Below are 21,256 nucleotides of genomic sequence, written 5' to 3'. Positions count from 1 at the left end.
TGTGGAATACCTGAATAGACATGAATCATCCTAAAATTGAGGTGGTGGACATGGGAGCAACTGTAGACTTGGGGTTTGCTTTCTGCATCTAATTTGTTTCTGGTTTTATGTTTATCTTAGTTTAGTATTTAGAGTTTATTATCACTGGTAGATTTGTTTATTGATTTGGTTGCTCTCTTCCTTTTTTCTCTCTCTCTCTATATATATTTTCCTTTTTCTCTTTTTGTGAGTGTGTATGTATATGCTTCTTTGAGTGATTTTGTCTGTATAGCTTTGCTTTTACCATTTGTCCTAGGGTTCTGTCTGTCCGTTTTTTGTTTTTTTTTTTTCAGTAGAGTTTTCAGTGCTTGTTATCATTGGTGGATTTGTTTTTTGGTTTGGTTGCTCTCTTCTTTCTTTTTTTTAATTACTTTTAAAATTTTTAATAATTTTTAAAATTTTAATAACTTTATTTTATTTTAATTTTCCTTTCTTTATTTCTCCCTTTTCTTCTGGGCCATGTGGCTGACAGGGTCTTGGTGCTCCAGCCAGGTGTCAGGTCTGTGCCTCTGAGGTGGGAGAGCCAAGTTCAGGACATTGGTCACCAGAGATGTCCCAGCTCCACATAATATCAAATGGCAAAAGCTCTCCCAGAGATCTTCATCTCAATGCTAAGATCAGCTCCACTCAACGACCAGCAAGCTACAGTGTTGGACATCCTATGCCAAAGAACTAGCAAGAGAGGAACACAACCCCACCCATTAACAGAGAGGCTGCCTAAAATCATAATAAGCTCACAGAAATCCCAAAAGACACCACCGGATGTGGTCCTGCCCACCAGAAAGACATGATCTGGCCACATCCACCAAAACACAGGCACCAGTCCCCTCCACCAGGAAGCCTACACAACCCACTAAACCAACCTTACCCACTGGGGGCAGACACCAAAAACAACAGGAACTACGAATCTTCAGACTGCGAAAAGGATATCCCACACACAGTAAGTTAAGCAAAATAAGAAAACAGAGAAACACACAACAGATGAAGGAGCAAGGCAAAAACCCACCAGACCTAACAAATGAAGAGGAAATAGGAAGTCTACCTGAAAAAGAATTCAGAGTAATGACAGTAATGTGATCCAAAATCTTGGAAATAGAATGGAGAATATACAAGAAATGTTTTAACAAGGACCTAGAAGGACTAAAGACCAAACAAACAATGATGAACAACACAATAAATGAAACTAAAAATTCTCCAGAAAGAATCAATAGCAGAATAACTGAGGCAGAAGAACGGATAAGTGACCTGGAAGATAAAATAGTGGAAATAACTACAGCAGAGCAGAATAAAGAAAAAAGAATGAAAAGAATTGAGGACAGTCTCACAGACCACTGGGACAACATTAAATGCACCAACATTCGAATTATAGGGGTCCCAGAAGAAGAAGAGAAAAAGAAAGGGACTGAGAAAATATTTGAAGATATTATAGTTGTAAACTTCCCTAACATGGGAAAGATAATAGTCAATCAAGCCCAGGAAGCACAGAGAGTCCCATACAGGATAAATCGAAGGAGAAACACACCAAGATACATATTAATCAAGCTAAAACAAATTAAATACAAGAAAAAATATTAAAAGCAGCAAGGGAAAAACAACAACTAACATACAAGGGAATCCCCATAAGGTTAACAGCTGATCTTTCAGCAGAATCTCTGCAAGCCAGAAGGGAGTGGCAGGACATATATAAAGTGATGAAAGGGAAAAACCTACAACCAAGATTACTCTACCCAGCAAGGATGTCATTCATATTCAGCAGAGAAATTAAAACCTTTACTGACAAGTAAAAGCTAACAGAATTCAGCACCACCAAACCAGCATTACAACAAATGCTAAAGGAACTTCTCTAAGCAGGAAACACAAGAGAAGGAAAAGACCTACAATAATAAACCCAAAACAATTAAGAAAATGGTAATAGGAACACACATATTGATAACAACTATATATGTAAATGGATTAAATGCTCCAACCAAAAGACATAGACTGGCTGAATGGATACAAAAACAAGACCTGTATATATGCTGTCTACAGGAGACCCACTTCAGACCTAGGGACACATACAGACTGAAAGTGAGGGGATGGAAAAAGATATTCCATGCAAATGGAAATCAAAAGAAAGCTGAAATAGCGATACTCATATCAGACAAAATAGACTTTAAAATAAAGACTATTACAAGAGACAAAGAAGGATACTACATAATGATAAGGGATCAATCCAAGAAGAAGATATAACAATTGTAAATACTTATGCACCCAACATAGGAGCACCTCAATACATAAGGCAAATACTAACAGCCACAGAAGGGGAAATCGACAGTAACACAATCATAGTAGGGGACTTTAACACCCCCACTTTCACCAATGGACAGATCATCCAAAATGAAAATAAATAAGGAAACACAAGCTTTAAATGACACATTAAACAAGATGGACTTCATTGATATTTATAGGACATTCCATCCAAAAACAACAGAATACACTTTCTTCTCAAGTGCTCATGGAACATTCTCCAGGATAGATCATATCTTGGGTCACAAATCAAGCTTTGGTTATTTTAAGAAAATTGAAATCGTATCAAGTGTCTTTTCTGACCACAAGGCTATGAGACTAGATATCAATTACAGGAAAAAACCTGTAAAAAATACAAACACATGGAGGCTAAACAATACACTACTAAATAACCAAGAGATCACTGAAGAAATCAAAGAGGAAATCAAAAAATACGTAGAAACAAATGACAATGAAAACATACTGACCCAAAACCTATGGGATGCAAAAAAGCAGTTCTAAGAGGGAATTTTATAGCAATACAATCCTACCTCAAGAAACAAGAAATATCTCAAATAAACAACCTAACCTTACACCTAAAGCAATTAGAGAAAGAAGAACAAAAAAACCCCAAAGTTAGCAGAAAGAAAGAAATCATAAAGATCGGATCCGAAATAAATGAAAAAGAAATGAAGGAAACAATACCAAAGATCAATAAAACTTAAAGCTGATTCTTTGAGAAGATAAACAAAATTGATAAACCATTAGCCAGACTCATCAAGAAAAAAAGGGAGAAGACTCAAATCAATAGAATTAGAAATGAAAAAGGAGAAGTAACAACTGACACTGCAGAAATACAAAGGATCATGAGAGATTACTGCAAGCAACTATATGCCAATAAAATGGACAACCTGGAAGAAATGGACACATTTTTAGAAAAGCACAACTTTCCAAGACTGAACCAGGAAGAAATAGAAAATATAAACAGACCAATCACAAGCACTGAAATTGAGACTGAGATTAAAAATCTTCCAACAAACAAAAGCCCAGGACCAAATCACTTCACAGAGAATTCTATCAAACATTTAGAGAAGAGCTAACACCTATCCTTCTCAAAGTCTTCCAAAATATAACAGAGAGAGGAACACTCCCAAACGCATTCTACGAGGCCACCATCACCCTGATACCAAAACCAGACAAAGATGTCACAAAGAAAGAAAACTACAGGCCAATATCACCGATGAACATAGATGCAAAAGCCCTCAACAAAATGCTAGCAAACAGAATCCAACAGCACATTAAAAGCATCATATACCATGATCAAGTGGGGTTTATCCCAGGAATGCAAGGATTCTTCAATATACGCAAATCAATCAATGTGAAACACCATGTTAACAAACTGAAGGAGAAAAACCATATGATCATCTCAATAGATGCAGAGAAAGCTTTTGACAAAATTCAACACCCATTTACGATAAAAACCCTCCAGAAAGTAGGCATGGAGGGAACTTATCTCAACATAATAAAGGCCATATATGACAAACCCACAGCCAACATCGTTCTCAATGGTGAAAAACTGAAACCATTTCCTCGAAATTCAGGAAACAAGACAAGGTTGCCCACTCTCACCACTCTTATTCAACATAGTTTTGGAAGTTTTAGCCACAGCAATCAGAGAAGAAAAAGAAATAAAAGGAATCCAAATTGGAAAAGAGAAATAAAGCTGTCAGTGTATGCAGATAACATGATACTATACATAGAGAATCCTAAAGATGCTACCAGAAAACTATTAGAGCTAATCAATGAATTTGGTAAAGTAGCAGGATACAAAATTAATGCACAGAAATCTCTTGCATTCCTATATACTAATGATGAAAAATCTGAAAGAGAAATTAAGGAAACACTCCCATTTACCATGGCAACAAAAAAATAAAATACCTAGGAATAAACCTGCCTAAGGAGATAAAAGACCTGTATGCAGAAAACTATAAGAAACTGATGAAAGAAATTAATGGTGATACAAACAGATGGAGAGCTATATCATGTTCTTGGATTGGAAGAATCAACATTGTGAAAATGACTATACTATCCAAAGCAATCTACAGATTTAATGCAATCCCTATCAAACCACCAATGGCATTTTTCACAGAACTAGAACAAAAAATTTCACAAATTGTATGGAAACACAAAAGACCCCGTATAGCCAAAGCAATCTTGAGAGAGAAAAGGAGAGCTGGAGGAATCAGGCTTTTAGACTTCAGACTATATTACAAAGCTACAGTAATCAAGACAGTATGATACTGGCACAAAAAGAAATACAGATCAATGGAACAGGATAGAAAGCCCAGAGATAAACCCACACACATATGGTCACCTTATCTTTGATAAAAGAGGCCAGAATATACAATGGAGAAAAGACAGCCTCTTCAATAAGTGGTGCTGGTAAAACTGGACAGCTACATGTAAAAGAATGAAATTGGAACACTCCCTAACACCATACACAAAAATAAACTTAAAATGGATTAAAGACCTAAATGTAAGGCCAGACACTATCAAACTCTTAGAGGAAAACATAGGCAGAACACTCTATGACATAAATCACAGCAAGATCCTTTTTAACCCAGCTCCTAGAGAAATGGAAATAAAAAGAAAAATAAACAGATGGGACCTAATGAATCTTAAAAGCTTTTGCACAGCAAAGGAAACCATACACAAGACGAAAAGACAACCCTTAGAATGGGAGAAAATAGTTGCAAATGAAGCAACTGACAAAGATTAATCTCCAAAATTTACAAGCAGCTCATGCAGCTCAATATCAAAAAAACAAACAACCCAATCCCAAAATGGGCAGAAGACCTAAATAGACATTTCTCCAAAGAAGATATACAGCTGCCAACAAACATATCAAAGGATGCTCAACATCACTAATCATTAGAGAAATGCAAATCAAAACTACAATGAGGTATCACCTCACACCAGTCAGAATGGCTATCATCAAAAAATCTACAAACAATAAATGCTAGAGAGGGTGGGGAGAAAAGGGTACCCTCTTGCACTGTTGGTGGGAATGTAAATTGATACAGTCACTATGGAAACAGTGTGGAGGTTCCTCAAAAAACTGAAAATAGAACTACCATACGGCCCAGCAATCCCACTACTGGGCATATACCCTGAGAAAACCATAATTCAAAAAGTGTCATGTACCACAATGTTCATTGCAGCTCTATTTACAATAGCCAGGACATGGAAGCAACCTAAGTGGCCATCAACAGATGAATGGATAAAGAAGATGTGGCACATATATACAATGGAATATTACTCAGGTATAAAAAGAAACAAAATTGAGTTATTTGTAGCGAGGTTGATGAACCTAGAGTCTGTCATACAGAGTGAAGTAAATCAGAAAAAGAAAAATAAATACCGTATGCTAACACATATATATGGAATCTAAAAGAAAAAAAATGGTTCTGAAGAACCTAGGGGCAGGACAGGAATAAAGACGCAGACCTACTAGAGAGTGAACTTGAGGACACGGGGAGGGGGAAGGGTAAGCTGGGACGAAGTGAGAGAGTGGCATGGACATATATATACTACCAAATGTAAAAAAGATAGCTAGTGGGAAGCAGCCACATAGCACAGGGAGATCAGCTCGGTGTTTTGTGACCACCTGGAGGGGTGGGTTAGGGAGGGTGGGATGGAGACGCAAGAGGAAGAGGTTATGGGGATATATGTATACGTATAGCTGATTCACTTTGTTATATAGCAGAAACTAACACAGCATTGTAAAGCAATTACACTCCAATAAAGATGTTAAAAAAAAGAAAAAAAAAACTTCCATAGAAACTAGATTCCTCATGTCTGGGGATATAGTTAAAAGGGCTTGAAACAATAAATCTTGGCTGCTTTCTTTCCTTTTGTGTAGAAACATCTCAAAATGGGCTCTTCCCACACCAGAGATAGAGCACACTTCATGAGCCAACCTGAAGGATTCTTAATTTAGGCGCCATGAATTTAATTAACATGAAACAGCACAGCATATACTTAATTAACATAAGACAACATTTTTAGTATTCCCCTGGGACAATGTGAGTTTTGAGACATTCTAAGCTGGCTACAAAGCAGAAACTAGAGAAAGGATATAGCATCATTTGATATATGGTATAATTCAGGCTCAGATCCAGATCAATAAGTCCTCAAGTTGATTTGCAGGTGTGAGGCTGGGTGTATGTCTTTGGCCAATTAGGCTGCACTGATCGTAAAGCCTACATGAACTAAGAAGCTGCCACTCTTCACTGTTTTCAACAAAATCTCAGGGATGTGAAGATAGCAGAGAAGGAAAACAGGTTTTGCAATCATACAGAGCTGGTTTCAGATTGTACTACACTTCATGTTAGTTAGGAAAATGCTCCTAGGCAGTCTTAGCTTGTTTCCTCATCTGTAAAACAGAAACAGCAATATCTACTCATGGATGTTAAGAGAAGATAAAATAATGAATGTAATATCTTGTAGATCCTCAATAAATATTAGCTTCCTTTTCTCCTCTGAGAATTCTATAGTTGCATTTAAATGACAGATTATTTAGGCGTACAGCAAAAATTTATTCCAGGTACATTTGCGTGACTCAAAATGCAATCAAATTTTCAAAATACTTCTAACAGAGCAAGTTTTTTAAGTGCCAAGCAATTAGAATTGCTTCCTTCACAAATCCTTGAGTTTAATAGCAAACCGATGCAAAACTTAACGTTGGAGAAGAGGCACACTCGTGCATCCTGTTTTCCCCATTTGAAGAAGGTGGTACCTTGGTTCTAACAGCTTCCTCTCTTCTGTAGAATTCTCCAAACTCTTCAAGCTACTCCTCTTCAATAAGCACTAAAGAATCTGTAGGTCACTTCCACTCTTCTCCAATATGGTGGTAATTCATTTAGATATCAAGGATAATTAAGCATTACAACACACTTGATATTTAAAGATTAAGAAACATCATTAACCACCATGGATGAAACTACCATTGGCTTTAAATTCAGTCTGAACTTCTTTATCTTCTAGCTCTCTTTCAGGTAGCTCTTCTACTAGAATTCATTTAATTGTTCATAATATTAATGAGGTACTCACAATATCCCAAATCAGTACCTCTCCTTTAAATGAAAAAAAAATTAGTATTCCTATAGTCATGCATACCCAGTGCTAAATATTTGAATGAAAGCAGGAAAAAAGGTCAATACTTTGGACATTGCCAAATATTCTAGGTACTAAGCTTAGAGCAATAAAATACCTAGATAGATGACTTGTAAATTCAGCTCCACTCTTCTAGGTTCTAGATACTTCCTGAATAATATGGCTTATAGAATGCAAAAAGCTATATGCTCACAGGTCAATTAGAGATCCAAAAGAAAGAAACTCCATAACTCCAGAGGGCGTCCCAGTGACTTATAATTACGTGGATTATATTTTTTAAAAACCTGATCCAAATCTTGACTAAATATGAAATCAGAATTCAGTAGTATTCAAAAAATAGATAAAATCCAAGAAAAGCCAAGAAATATGCTATTTGACAAAATAACAATAAAAAAAATAAAAGCAGCGGTTTACAAGAAAGGTGGGTGGGTATGAGAAAAAGGTCTTTATGCTTATTATATGGCATGGTCCTTCTCTGGTGCAGACACACACACACACACACACACACACACACACACACCATAATAAGGGAAAGCAAAAGGGAATGATTAGTTCCTTTACAAGATACATAAACACATTAGCAGGCAAAATTAAACTCTTTAGTTCCAGGACACGCTTTGTAAATGTCCCTGAAGGCCTGTGACCAGAGGCACAAGGAAGCACATGCCATGACAGGAATGGCATTACATGTGCCCCTGTAATTGTCAACAGATGTAGCATGCCAACAGAGTAGAAGCACAGCTTCCACTTAACACACGCTTTTTGGTGACTGACAGGCTGGAGTCTTAGAAAAATGAAGGTTTGATGAATGAGGCATCCTGCTTAATTGTGTTAAGCTGTTTAGTTCCAATTTTCATAAACAGATTCAAGAGTTGAGAAATGGGAAACCTCTTCCTGATTCTCTCAAGAAAAAAGAACGGGAGGGACAGGAAGGAAATGAAAGAGAGAAGCACAAGATCACGTTGCCACGGGATACTTAAATGACTTAAATCAGGCATTTATGTGGTTGTATTAGCAGAAATTGAAATAAAATTGTACCAAGACCGGATGTTAAAAAGTACTAAGAAAATACATTCCTTCACTGCTGAGATCTCATCAATTTGCTCCCTACATTTTAGTCATGTCAAAGTAACAATCTTTTGAACAATTTAAAATCCATAGCTGACCTTTACTCATGTTTGTTTGATATAGGCAATTCTGTGCTAGTTAATCTCTTGCTCCTGAAAGGCAGAGGTAATCTCATTCTCCTTCATTTGAATCATCTCTGCTTTATACCAAAAGCAATTTTCACTTCTGGAAAAATATGGGCTTTAGGTTATGGAGTCTTAACACTAGTATAAGCTTAGAAAGGTAATCTCCCCATTTTTAGGTCAGAGAAGATGCCTACTATATACATATTTTTGGTGCGTACTATCTGAATATCACTGTCTGGGATGAGGCTCCTTGTCAACAGAGAATACCCAGTCGGTCCACAGCACAGAATCTAGAGCTTGATGTTGTCCAAGAGAGTCAATGAGCATGCCATCTGTGTCCTTGGCCACAAGCCAGTTGGCTTTTACACATTCACTTATATAATCCTCCCACCAACTCTTATCCACCCATAACCAATTTACTTTGGCTGAATAGGAACTGTAAAGAGGTCTCAAAATCCCAGAAGCATCATTTGACATAGAAGAGCTACCAATGGTATTAACATTTGACTTTTTTCTTCTTTGCTTTCTTCTCTGCAGTGTTCACCATGTCAGAATGAAGTGAGTCAGGTGCCTTCCTAAATAATGCCGCCGAACCAGTAAAGTATCAGGGTCACTTGAAGTGAATGCCAGCAGTTTCGTCACTCGTTTATGTAACCACAAAGTAAGATGCTAAGACCCAAAGGTCAGTGAGCAGCAATGATACTCATGCATCTTTTGCAGTATGTCCTAGAATATTCAACTATATGCCCAGTCATCCTCTCTACTGGGTCTAAACACATGAAAGCACGTTCATAGCAAGGCCTCTTCGGTAATTTCTTAAAATATAAAACTAAACCCCAAACGCTGAAACCACTTATTGAAGATCAACTGTGTAGAGTGCAATTGACTTTCAAATACGTTATCACTTATCAAGTACATTCAATTCTCACAATAGTCCTGTGGAATATTATTGCCCTCATTTCACAGATCAGGAAACTGAAGCTCACAGAAGTTAAATGACTTGTCAGAACCGCACTGCTATAAAACTATGAAGCCTGTTCCTCCTTCATGACACTTCCTGCCTCTCTAAGACAAATGTGAGGTAAGTGGTCAGAACAATTCAAATGTTAAAGGATGTCTCTGAGTCTGTAGTGACATTCTTCCTCACTGCCTCCTTCTTGGATAAATACACAGTGCATCTGTAGAGTGTGTTCCTATAAATAAGTCTCCTAAGTTTTCCCATCTGTAGAGGTAAGGAGAGACCGTGGGGTGGAGGTGGCAGGAGAGAACACTTCAGGTGTTCAATCATGCGGATTGCTGGGAGTGTGGCATCAACTTAGCCAGCTCCGCATCTGCCTGGTCACCTGAGTGTCTCAGGTAAACCGGGCCAGAAAAGTCTAACAAATGCTTTTCTTGCCCTAAACTCATTTTAGGTCATGAAGAGCTGAGAGAACAGGTATTATAAATTCAGGGTACTTTTTTTTATTGTTCCTGGGATTTCACTGCTGTCCTTCCTTATCTGCTAATAGATCCTAGATGGCAGAGGTTTTATGTATTTTATATATTTTGAATCAGGTCTCAACAGTGAAAATAAAGGTAGTTACTGTGTTCATCTGCACACCACCACTTCTCCCCACTTTAAGGATTACACACCTTGACAACAGGGATGAACAAAGGAGCCAGGCTGGGCTACTGTGATTTTCCCACCTGAGTTGGATGCGATGAATTACTTGGTTCTTCTGTGCTTAACAGGCTGTAAAGATGTTAAGTCTTGAGTTTTGAGCTGCATAAGGTCATAGTTCAGCCTCTAAGGGGACAGCTGGCTTGAGAGAATGAAGGCACCATGAAAGAAGGTGGAATAAGCACCAGAGAGAGCGAGTACGTGTCCTAACAGCATCCCATTGCTGGAGTCCGTAAGACCCAATCCAGCCCTACTCTTCTCGTGGCTCGCTCAGATTCTCCATTTTGCTCCAGGTCGTCTGAGTTAGATTTCTGTCACTTAGTACTGAAGGAGTCTGGACTAATACAGAAATGATGCTTTAATAACTGAAATAACAACAGTGGCTTCTTGAGAGTTAACTTTGTGCCAAGGATTTCACTCAGATTGTCTATTTTTTTCTTGAATATAATCACACAAGGCGGGTATCACCCTTTTATTTACGAAGAAATTGAAGTTCTGAGAGGTTACATGACTTTCTTAAGGTCACACAGCTAGAGAGTGGTAGAGCAAGATTTTGAATCCATTTCTGCTTGACTCCTAAATCCATGCTCTTAACATCTAGGCTATGTTTTACCTCAAAATGGTTTTCAAGTCTGGCTGTATATTGCAGTCTCCTGGGGGGCTTCTAAAAACAGGTGTGCTCAAGCCCCCTCTCTGGCCCCAAGTTTGCACAAGTCCAGCAGGCACCTTTCACATGGAACACAATGGACTTGTGCTCTGGGAGGTTGCGGGCCCTGAGGGATGAATATGTTCTATGGTAAATGTACTCCCTGAACTTGTGCAACTGTTGTGACCCTGCAGCCAGACCAGTTAAATCTGAATCTTTGGAGATGGGGCGTCAGTGCTGATATATTTTTAGAAGCCTCCAGGTGATTTTAAAGTTCAGTCAAGGGTGTGAACCACAACTGTAACCTGAACACATATCTGGGTCTACACCAATACAAGATGAGAAATTACAGCAATTGAAGCTAACATATTAAATGACTACAGTTATTTCGGATAAAATCTTCTGTCAGGAATAGTGAGTGTGGAATCACTGACCCCTCCATCTGTGCTTTGCACTGCAGTGTTGACTAAAGATATTAAAATGATATCTATGAGTACCTTCATTCTTTAAATATGGCATCAATGATACTTAATAAACTATTTCTGCAAAAAATGTGGATTTTGTATAGATGTGTCCAGCAAACATTTCCACTTAGGTTTAAACCTTCCATAACTGGGTAGTTTTGGGTACTGATGAAAGCCATGCCTATCTCTACATAGGATTCTGTTCTCTCAATTGTCAGGAGACTATTTCAGCCATTACAACAAGAAGGAAGGAAGGAAGGAAGGAAGGAAGGAAGGAAGGAAGGAAGGAAGGAAGGAAGGAAGGAAAGAAGGAAGGAAGGAAGGAAAGAAAGAGAGAGAGAGAGAGAGAGAGAGAGAGTTGGAAAGATGGCAGAGGAAGAGGCAAGAAAAAAGATCCCTTTGGTTTCAGAAAAATCTCCTGAAAAAGAGGAAGGCTTATCAGGGCCTGAAAGCCACCCAGGCAAAGCAGGCGCTTTTGCAAAGGAAGGAGCAGAGGAAAGGAAAAGAGATCAAGTTTAAGCGACTAGAATGGTTCCTACATGATTCCTGGCGGCAACTACGTGACAGGGTGCGACTCAGACAACTAGAAGTGAAACCTCATGGCTTAGAAGCGCCAGATAAACATTGCTTGGCCTTTGTTGTGCGCATCGAAAGGATTAATGGGGTGAGTTTACTGGTGCAGAGGACCATTGCAAGACTTCGCCTGAATAAGATTTTCAGTGGTGTCTTTATGCAAGTAACCTCTCAAACCATAAACATGCTTTGTATAGTGGAAACTTATGTGACCTGGGGATTTCCAAATCTGAAGTCTGTTCGGGAACTCATCTTGAAACGTGGACAAGCCAAGGTCAAGAATAAAATCATCCCTCTGACAGACAACACAGTGATTGAGGAGCACCTGGGGAAGTTTGGTGTCATTTGCTTGGAAGACCTCATTCACGAAATTGCCTTTCCGGGGAAGAATTTTCAGGTGATCTCAGGGTTCTTGCGCCCTTTCCAACTCTCAGTGGCCTGTCACGCTACCAAAAATAGAGTGGGCTTCCTCAAGGAAGTGGACTCACCTGGCTGTCAAGGTGAATGCATCAATCAGCTCATCCAGCAGCTGAACTAAACCCAACATATCTGTGCATGTGGAAGCATGTGTTTTTGTTTTATGGAATTGTTATCCAGTATCTTCAAGGAAGATTACTTTCTGCTGTATCTTCAGAAACTGGAGGGGAAGGGTCAGGGAAAAGATGGTGATGTTCAGGGCAGGCACTTTTCATCCCACTTCAGTTCCAAGAAAATGTTCCTGTGTGTTTTCTGCAAAGACTGCAGTCCACGTCTAAAACCAGCAAAGGACTTGTGCCATGGAGGAGGGAGTCATGTTTTACCACACCTATCCTGGGATTTAATGTTGGTGAACGAATGAATACCCACACATGAATACAAGACAGCAGTGGACCAGGCCCAGGGGCATATTGAACCTGGGGTATCCAAAGGCCTTGTTTTGGAAAGAACTTGAAATACAATTAGAAAGAAGTGCATAAAAAGAAAGAAAGAAGAAAGAAAGAAAGAAAGAAAGAAAGGAGGGAAGGAAGGAAGGAAAGAAAGAAAGAAAGAAAGAAAGGAAGGAAGGAAGAAAGAAAGGAGAAGGAGAAGGAGAGGGAGGGACAGATGGAGAGAAGAAGGAAGGGGAAGGGACGAAGGAGGGAGAAGGGAGGGAGTAGGGAGGAAGGAAGGAAGAAAGGAAAGAATACTGAGGACACACTTCATAATTAGTCCTATTACAGGCAACAGCTTGCCAGATTACAAGCGATCCACAACTAATAGATTTCACAGATCTCAGCCATATTTGATTTATGCATTACGAACTGGAAGGACAATTAAGATAGCAAATGTCATACTGTAAAAGAAAGTTTAGTTACCATGAATTATGCAATCTCACACTTTCCTATAAAAACGAGATAATAGGGAGACTTAATTCACTGTGTTAGAAATTCCCATGAGGGGAATGTACAAGAATATCAGGTTAAGTAGTCATTTTTGAACTTTAATACTGAGCAAAGGAAGGATCTTAAGCCAATGAAAGTACCCAGACTAAGGAGTCTATTGCACACAATTGAGATATAACTCATTTCTATAGTAAAACGTCCTTACCCAATCAGAACTCAATTTTACCAAAACCTCTTGAATTGTGATGCTTTTCCTGTTGTTCCCATAATCCTATGCTTATTAAAGTAATTAAAATGATAAGCATAGTTTTAGTAGAGCTCTTGTAAGAAACTGATGAGTTGTCACAATACGAGAAGACTTCTTTGACTCAAAGAAGGTTCAACAAGCAGATTATGTCCAATTACAGTAAGACTTCATTGTTAATATCTGAGAACTCCAGCAACCCCTGCCAATCACAGTGCAATATCTTATGGGACTATTCCAAGTCTCTCCAACTGTACAGTTTAATTTGGCAAAACATCAAGTAGCAAAACATCCAAAAAAGTGCAATTTTAGCAAGAAATTGCCAGAAGACATGCAGACCAACCCACGAGATGTGCAGATCTGTGAAGCTGGTTTTTGTCTTGAGTCTCTCAAAGGAGGATGCTGTGCGTTAGATGAAGCCTACTCAGTGGCTGGGATTGAGCCCCATCATGTCTGACTCCTGTTCAGAACTTTCAAAAGTTTCTGGCTGTCTCAAATTCTTTGAATCGCGTTCAGGGTCCAACTGGGGTCCCAAGGGACCTTTTCAGTTTTAGCTCTATTTCCCTATATTAAACTAAACTTTGGCCAAACCAGACTACTCATCATTTCAAGAACCTGTTGAACTTTCTTGCCTATGCAATTTTGTGTATCTCCACCTTTTCATGTGCAATGCAGTCCCTCTCCATCCAACAAAATTCTGCTCTTTCTGGAAAATCAGGTGAAATGCCACCTCTCTTGTGATGCCCCATGATTTTAATTCCTCTCTTGCTTGAACTCCTATGGTGCTTTGTTCTTCCTGTGTCTAAACCCTCCATTAACTCCTTGAGGATAGAGAGTGAACCTTGTATATGACACTGGAATAAAACAGGCCCATATGTTAATTCTGGCTTTTCCACTTAATATCTTTGTGACTTTGGACAAAGGAAACTCCCTGAGCTCCAACTGACTCATCTGAAAATTGGTTACAGACTACTACTGTATGCTTTAAAAGGTTCTTATAAAATTATATAAGATAATGTATGTAAAGCAGCTAAAATAATACTTGACATACAAAAGACGCTCAACACGTATTAAATTCCCTCTTTATTCCCCTTGTCTGAATGTCATGTAGTACTTACTAGATATTTCTTGAATGAATGAATGAATGAATGAAACTGTCTGAGTCAGATCTAATAAGAAAGAACAGGCAATGTATGTGCTGAGGATCCAACTATGACACTCCAAGGTAATTATTTTAATAAGTCTTACAACTAGTCCTGTCTGTAACCTTTTTGTCGCTTTATAAAGAAAAATTATAAATAAGCATTTAAGCATTTTAGAAATCACTAGTTTCAGATTTTAAGACAAAAATATGAAAGATGGAAATGATATTTCATTCAGGGTAACTTGCATTATAGGTTAACAGAAATGTGTACATCTCTAGTGGAATATATAACATAAAGACATAAAAAGAACCTGCAATAAACAAACCACTTTCAATAATCACGCTGTTGTTGGTTGTGTGGTGGTGTTATTCTGAGACTACCGTGTGTGCTGTGGGAGAAAGCAAGTGAGCGGTTATGCTGTTGCACTAAGAACCAGGATTTCTGGCAAAGGAAGAAGGAGACACAGACATGACACCAGTGAGGTAAAGTGCAGCTTTGGAGTCCTCAACCTGAACTGGAAATATATAATTCACAATACCTTCTTTTTAAAATTAATTAATTAATTAATTATTTTGGGGCTGCGTTGGGTCTTTGTTGTGGTGTGTGGGCTTCTCATTGCGGTGGCTTCTCTTGTTGCGGAGCACGGGCTCTAGGCGCACGGGCTTCAGTAGTTGTGGTACGTGGGCTCAGTAGTTGTGGCTCGTGGGCTCTAGAGCACAGGCTCAGTAGTTGTGATGCAAGGGCTTAGTTGCTCCGCGGCATGTGGGATCTTCCCGGGCCAGGGCTCAAACCCATGTCCCCTGCATTGGCAGGTGGATTCTTAACCATTGCGTCACCAGGGAAGTCCCCACAATATCTTTTTTCTTAAGAGAAAAAGAAATTCTAGTTCTATCCGCTAAAAAGACTTAGAAACGATGACCAACCCAGTAGCAATAAGCATACTTAGTGTTCAGACTGTGGTCTCTAAATACAGTGACCTAGTAGAAGAAAGTGGAGCTCTTTGGAGAAATAGCTGATTCCATCTGGGGCAGGAAATACACAAGATAGCCTGGAACACTGTCACATCAGAAAGCTAGGACACTATCAGTGACTACAAGGGCATTTCAAAAGAACTCAGGAACCAGTTTAAAGAGGCTCTCATTGGCCAAAAATAGGACAATTCTGAGCATAAATAAGCATAATTACTACAACAGAATGAAGCACATCTATGTTTTTTAAATCCATTAGTAAATTATGATAGTAAAAATTAGCCCAATCAGTTATCTTTGGAGGGTACTAGGGAATCAACTAATAATTTTAAAAATAGGTAAATAAAGGGAAAGAATGAAACATATGTCCTACTTTTCTTACACAAAAGTACCTCCGAGTAACCAGATAGTCAATGGGGGGAGAGTTCTTTTTATAGAATTATTTCAACTAATAATCAAAGCTACCATTTTGCAACCCCCAATGAAATAACAGATCTCGGCAATAATCTTCAATGACAGTTAATATCATAAAAAGAGAGAAAACTAGACATCACTCATAACGGAAATAAACATCGATACCTAAGAAGTATTCTTGCCCCCGAAAATTAAAAAAAAAAAGTCAAACCTGAATCAGATCAAGCCTCTAGAATTAACTACCAATTAACAGAAATATAAAAGAGTGGGAACATGTTAAATGATTCCATAGAAAAGGAATTATCTAAATCCAGACTATAGGAAATCCCATGGAACAAAGTACTTGGTTTCTGTAACAAACAAGCAGCAGAAAGAAGAAAAATGAAGGTGGAACCTATGGATTAGAAGAGACTTAGGAGACATCGACCACATCCACCGATTGCATTGTTTGACCCTTACTGGAATCCTGTTTTACACAAGAAAATTGTGAAGGAAAATGCAGCTTGGAGGAAACTGGAAACATTTGAAAACTGGCGATATATTGGATATGATATTAAGAGATTATTGTAAAATATTTTAGGAGGAATAATATATGACTACAATATTATTATTCCTCCTAATATATATATAATATATATATATATCTCCTTACCTTTTAGAGATACATTAAAATATTTACAAAGGAGATGATATAAAATGATATGATGTTGGGCATTTGCTTCAAAATAATCTTGGCATAGAGGGGTGTAAATGAAGTAAGCCTGCCCAAGGATGAAAAATTCCTGAGTGACGAGTATATAGGAGAGTTCATTAGACTATTCTCTTCACTTTTGCATATGTTTGAAATTTTCTGTAATAAAAATTTTATACCATATTTAAAAGCATCTAATACACCAGGCCATACTGAATTTTACAGGCTCTAATCACTTAAAGTAGGGATAGACAAAGTTCACATAGCTGACGCGGAGGAAACATATTCTGAAATCCTACTTCCTTGTACTCTACTGGTTTTTTCTGAGAAAATTTCAGTGTAGCTTTATTTGGTTTTCCATGAAGTCTTCCTTCATGATTATTAAGTAAACCAAATCACAGTCAGTCCTCGATAGTGAGCTCCTGGAGAAAAGGGGCCATATCTTATTTTTGTATCCTCCATAGTTTATATATAATATGGCTACCTGTTGAATGAAGTGTTACATAAGGAGTCAATTAGAGCATCTGTAAAGTATTAAGTGAAACTGATGGAAAGTCAAATGCATAGGAAAGGGAACCCGGAAGAACCAACCTTGAGGTCTTGAAAGGGGCAGTCAGGGAAGTGAAACTTTTCTAGGCTACATTATTAGCAGGCATGGGAAATCGTAGATAGAGAAATTTAAGTCATAGTGTTTTTTGGTCACTATAGTGCAGAGAATAGTGCAATAATTTAGCGCTACCCTCTGATTTTCTAAAGTAATTGTTTCTAATCCTGTGCTACTTCCTCAAGCTCCCTTTTCACACCAGGTCTTCCCACTTTGAGCCTCCTACTTGAGTGTGACAGTGTACCCCCTGGCAAGAGTTTTACGGATTCCCTTCTAAAACCCTGCTCTTACCTTCTCCTGAAGACGTCTGGTGACTTTGCATCAACTACAAGAGTTTCCACCAGAAATTTATGTCTCTTCTTCATCTGACCCAGAGGTACTCAACTGTACCTACCACCCACTGCTCTCCAAGTAGATTCCTCTGCCCTGTGAAATCACTCTCCCCACTGTCCCCAATGGGGACAACTGCCTTTGTTCACATGACTTCTGCCACCAGGAATGCCCTTCTCACCCCTTCTGTCCCTTCTGACACTACAAATCCTTCAGTTTCCAGCTCAGTTCACCTCTTCCAGGCCTTTCCTTTCTTCTACCCTATGAGTTCCTACCGCTTTCTGCATGTGTTATTTATCTTGGTGCTGTACCAAAACTTCCTTTTTCTGTGACTTAATTCTTTTGTATGTTCATCTTAAAATCAAATACATCTACTCAGTAAACATTTATTGGACACCTATTATGTTCCAGGTAATAATAGGTATTGGGTGTTTAAGGGTGAATAAAATACTCTCTTGGTTTTCAATACAGTTAAGGAGATAAAATACAAAGTATATTAACTTTAAAGTGAAAATGTGTGCTTTAAATAACAGATTGGGCAACAACAGAAGACACTTCAGAAGGCAGTGCATGACTAACTGCCCGATGGTAGAAACAATGCCCTCTCCTTCTAGGCCATTGTCAGTCATACTACAGGGTATGAGCCCAGCCTGCTTTGGTCAAGATACCCAATGGCTTCTCTGGAGCTGCAGCAGGCCTACTGCAAGAGGAAAGAACATGAGAAGCTTATTCTGTTAGCTGTTATTATTAGCTGTTCTGATGCGCAGTTCCCAATAGTGTGGTATTGATGTGGATGTTACACACACCTATCTAGCATACAGCAGATGATGAGCATTAAAGCAAGAGCTCTGACTCACCTGAGTTAGCGGTGAGAGGCAGCCACCTGCTATAATACTCTGCATTACCCTTATCACTCTCTAATGTTTTCCTCCATTCTTGATTTCTTTGTTATAGTTTGTCTCCTCCTACTGTCCTCTCCCCACTCCCCACTATAATGTAAACTCCATAAGGGCAGAGAGCTGGTAAGTCTTTTTCATGCTCTATCTTCAGTGTGTAGAGTGCCTGGTTTACAGTAGGCACTCAAGACATGCTTGCTGATTGAATGAAACTGCTAGGCTATTTAAATAAGGGCTATAGTCGCAAACCAGGAAGTGCCTTTTCATGTTCCCAGTGGGGTGAGGTCTACTCACCATGCAGCATCAACCTCTCCAACATCACTAGCACAGAGTTTTTTCACCATCAAGGAGGCATCTTTTAATTAGTGACAGCAGGGGACATAGAACTACTGTATTGCACTATTCCATCTGGTGACTGGAAAACGTATGAGTCCTGGGTCCAGAGGTTGAACCTTCAATTTACTTTACATTCCTGCTTGTGTCCTGATCTTCTCCTTTCTTGGAAAATTTTAAAAGAAAGGCCTTTGGAGATGTAGAAGTGAAAAGTTTTCATTTAGTTCTGCTTAATGCCATGTAAGGTATCAGAAAGACGCAAGAAGGAAGTTCTGAGTAATCTGCATATTTGGTACTTCACTATGGAGTCTGAGCTATTATGAAAAGATGAAAGAAATTAAAATGTGATTTTAAAAACAATTCAAGATACAAGAAAAGAGGACAGCTCAGTGAAGCAAAGTTATTACTAAAGTAATCACAACTTACGTTATGGCATTACAGCTTACAAACCTCTCTCACATCATCTAACTCTTCCTGCAAACCTAGACATTACTGATTCAGCATTTGATTCAAGACGTTTTGTCAAGGGCCAGGCGCTTCTCCTTAGGTGCTGGAAACTATGAGACATTCACAATCAATCACAACTCTAAGGGTAAGTGCCGTGAGGAGAGGCAAACCGGGGGTTATGGGAACATAACTCAAGGTTCACTCACCCAGACCGCTGGGGATCAAAGAAGGCTTGTGAGAGGAGAAAGAGGTGCTGAACCATGGATGAGTAGGAATTAGCTGGAGAAGAAGACAGAACAGGGCAGGTCCAACGGCTAGGAAGCTGAGAACACAGGGTGCACCGGAACCTCAATTAATGAAACTTGTATGAGTAAGAGATGGATAGAGAGCAGTGGGGCAGCCACGAGAGGCAAGGCTGTACATTAGCCCAGGGTGGAACCAGAAGGACCTTGAATTCCATGCTAAACAGAGACCTGACACTGAAGACAGTGGGGAGACACTGAAGGACTTCAAGTAACGAGGAGAGATGATCAGATATGCCGCTACTCTTAGTTGCTTATCAGTGGGAAGCCTCATCTCCTTCCTAAAGAATCCCAGCTTTTCTCACACATCAGGAGGCTACATTTTCAGGGGAGACTGAGCTCTACCCTAGACCCAGGAAGTAAAATTCGATCAATATAATCCAATTTTGGTTATTCTACTCCATTGCCACCAACATGGCCAATGAAATTGAGGAAAAATCTGCTTCGGGGCTTCTGGATGCGATTGTCTTACTGTTAAGAAGGACTGGCCATTGTAGACATTCTCTCTTCCACTACTGCACTATGCGTGAGAATGTGTTGCCTGGGACAGCTGCAGCCATCTAGGGACCACGGGGAGACATGCCTGAAGACAGAAGTCAACACGCTGAGCGTGGCACGGTGGAAAGGTGGCAAGAACCAGGGTCTCTGATGTGGTTGATGATTAAATCAAGCATTCTGTAACGACCCACTCGAGAGCTCTTTTTAAAGTAAATTTAAAAAATCCCCTTACTACTGTTCTAAGTGGCAGCTTCTGTGATATTTTGCAGCTGAAAGCATCCCAATTGATAGTCTGACTTTTAATTTAGAAAGTTCACTTTGGAAGCAGTGAGCCAGTTAGATGGAAGGGAACTAAGAATGCAGGTTGATATGTCAGTAGGAGGCTGCTATAGGAAGATCAGTGAGTACTCCTGAGACAAGGTGTATGGGGTAGAGAGAAGGGAATGGGCTTTGAAAATAGGAGGAATTTGGAGGAAACAGGACTTGAGAGTGTTTGGTTCTATGTTCCGGATGATTGCGTGGTTTCTGGGAGGTGGTGGCAGTCAATGAGAGAGGGGACAGAGGAGGAAGAGGAACGCACGTGGGGCTTGGTGGTGACCATACCTATTTTGCATATGAGATAACCAAGTCTCACTCACTAGTCTGTATAGACTGTGAGAGTACAGATCTTGTCTATCTTCTTTACTATTGATTCCCAAGTGCCATACAGCAGATGAGTAGTAAGAATGCTTAATAGGGCTTCCCTGGTGGCGCAGTGGTTGAGAGTCCGCCTCCTGATGCAGGAGACGCGGGTTCGTGCCCCAGTCCGGGAGGATCCCACATGCCACGGAGCGGCTGGGCCTGTGAGCCATGACCGCTGAGCCTGCGTGTCCGGAGCCTGTGCTCCGCAACGGGAGAGGCCGCGACAGGGAGAGGCCCGTGTACCGCAAAAAAAAAAAAGAATGCTTAATAATCAACGTGTGAGGCTGAGAAAACTGACATCATTTGCCTTAGACGGCACATGAAGTT

At 39.4% G+C, this 21,256-nt stretch overlaps 1 protein-coding gene and 1 pseudogene across 2 annotated transcripts in view; one reads left to right on the top strand and one right to left on the bottom strand.

Annotated features, from left to right (window-relative positions):
- CPQ (carboxypeptidase Q) overlaps positions 1–21,256 on the bottom strand; it is a 465,142-nt gene that overhangs the window by 53,072 nt on the left and 390,814 nt on the right. The gene's annotated exons all lie outside the window — the stretch shown is intronic.
- On the top strand, positions 11,803–12,958 carry LOC115856572 (large ribosomal subunit protein uL30-like; annotated as a pseudogene).

Source organism: Globicephala melas, chromosome 17 (genome assembly GCF_963455315.2).
Source record: "Globicephala melas chromosome 17, mGloMel1.2, whole genome shotgun sequence".
NCBI classification, from domain to species: domain Eukaryota; kingdom Metazoa; phylum Chordata; class Mammalia; order Artiodactyla; family Delphinidae; genus Globicephala; species Globicephala melas.
Note: the sequence above shows the minus strand (reverse complement) of the source record. Positions and strands in the feature narration are given on the sequence as shown.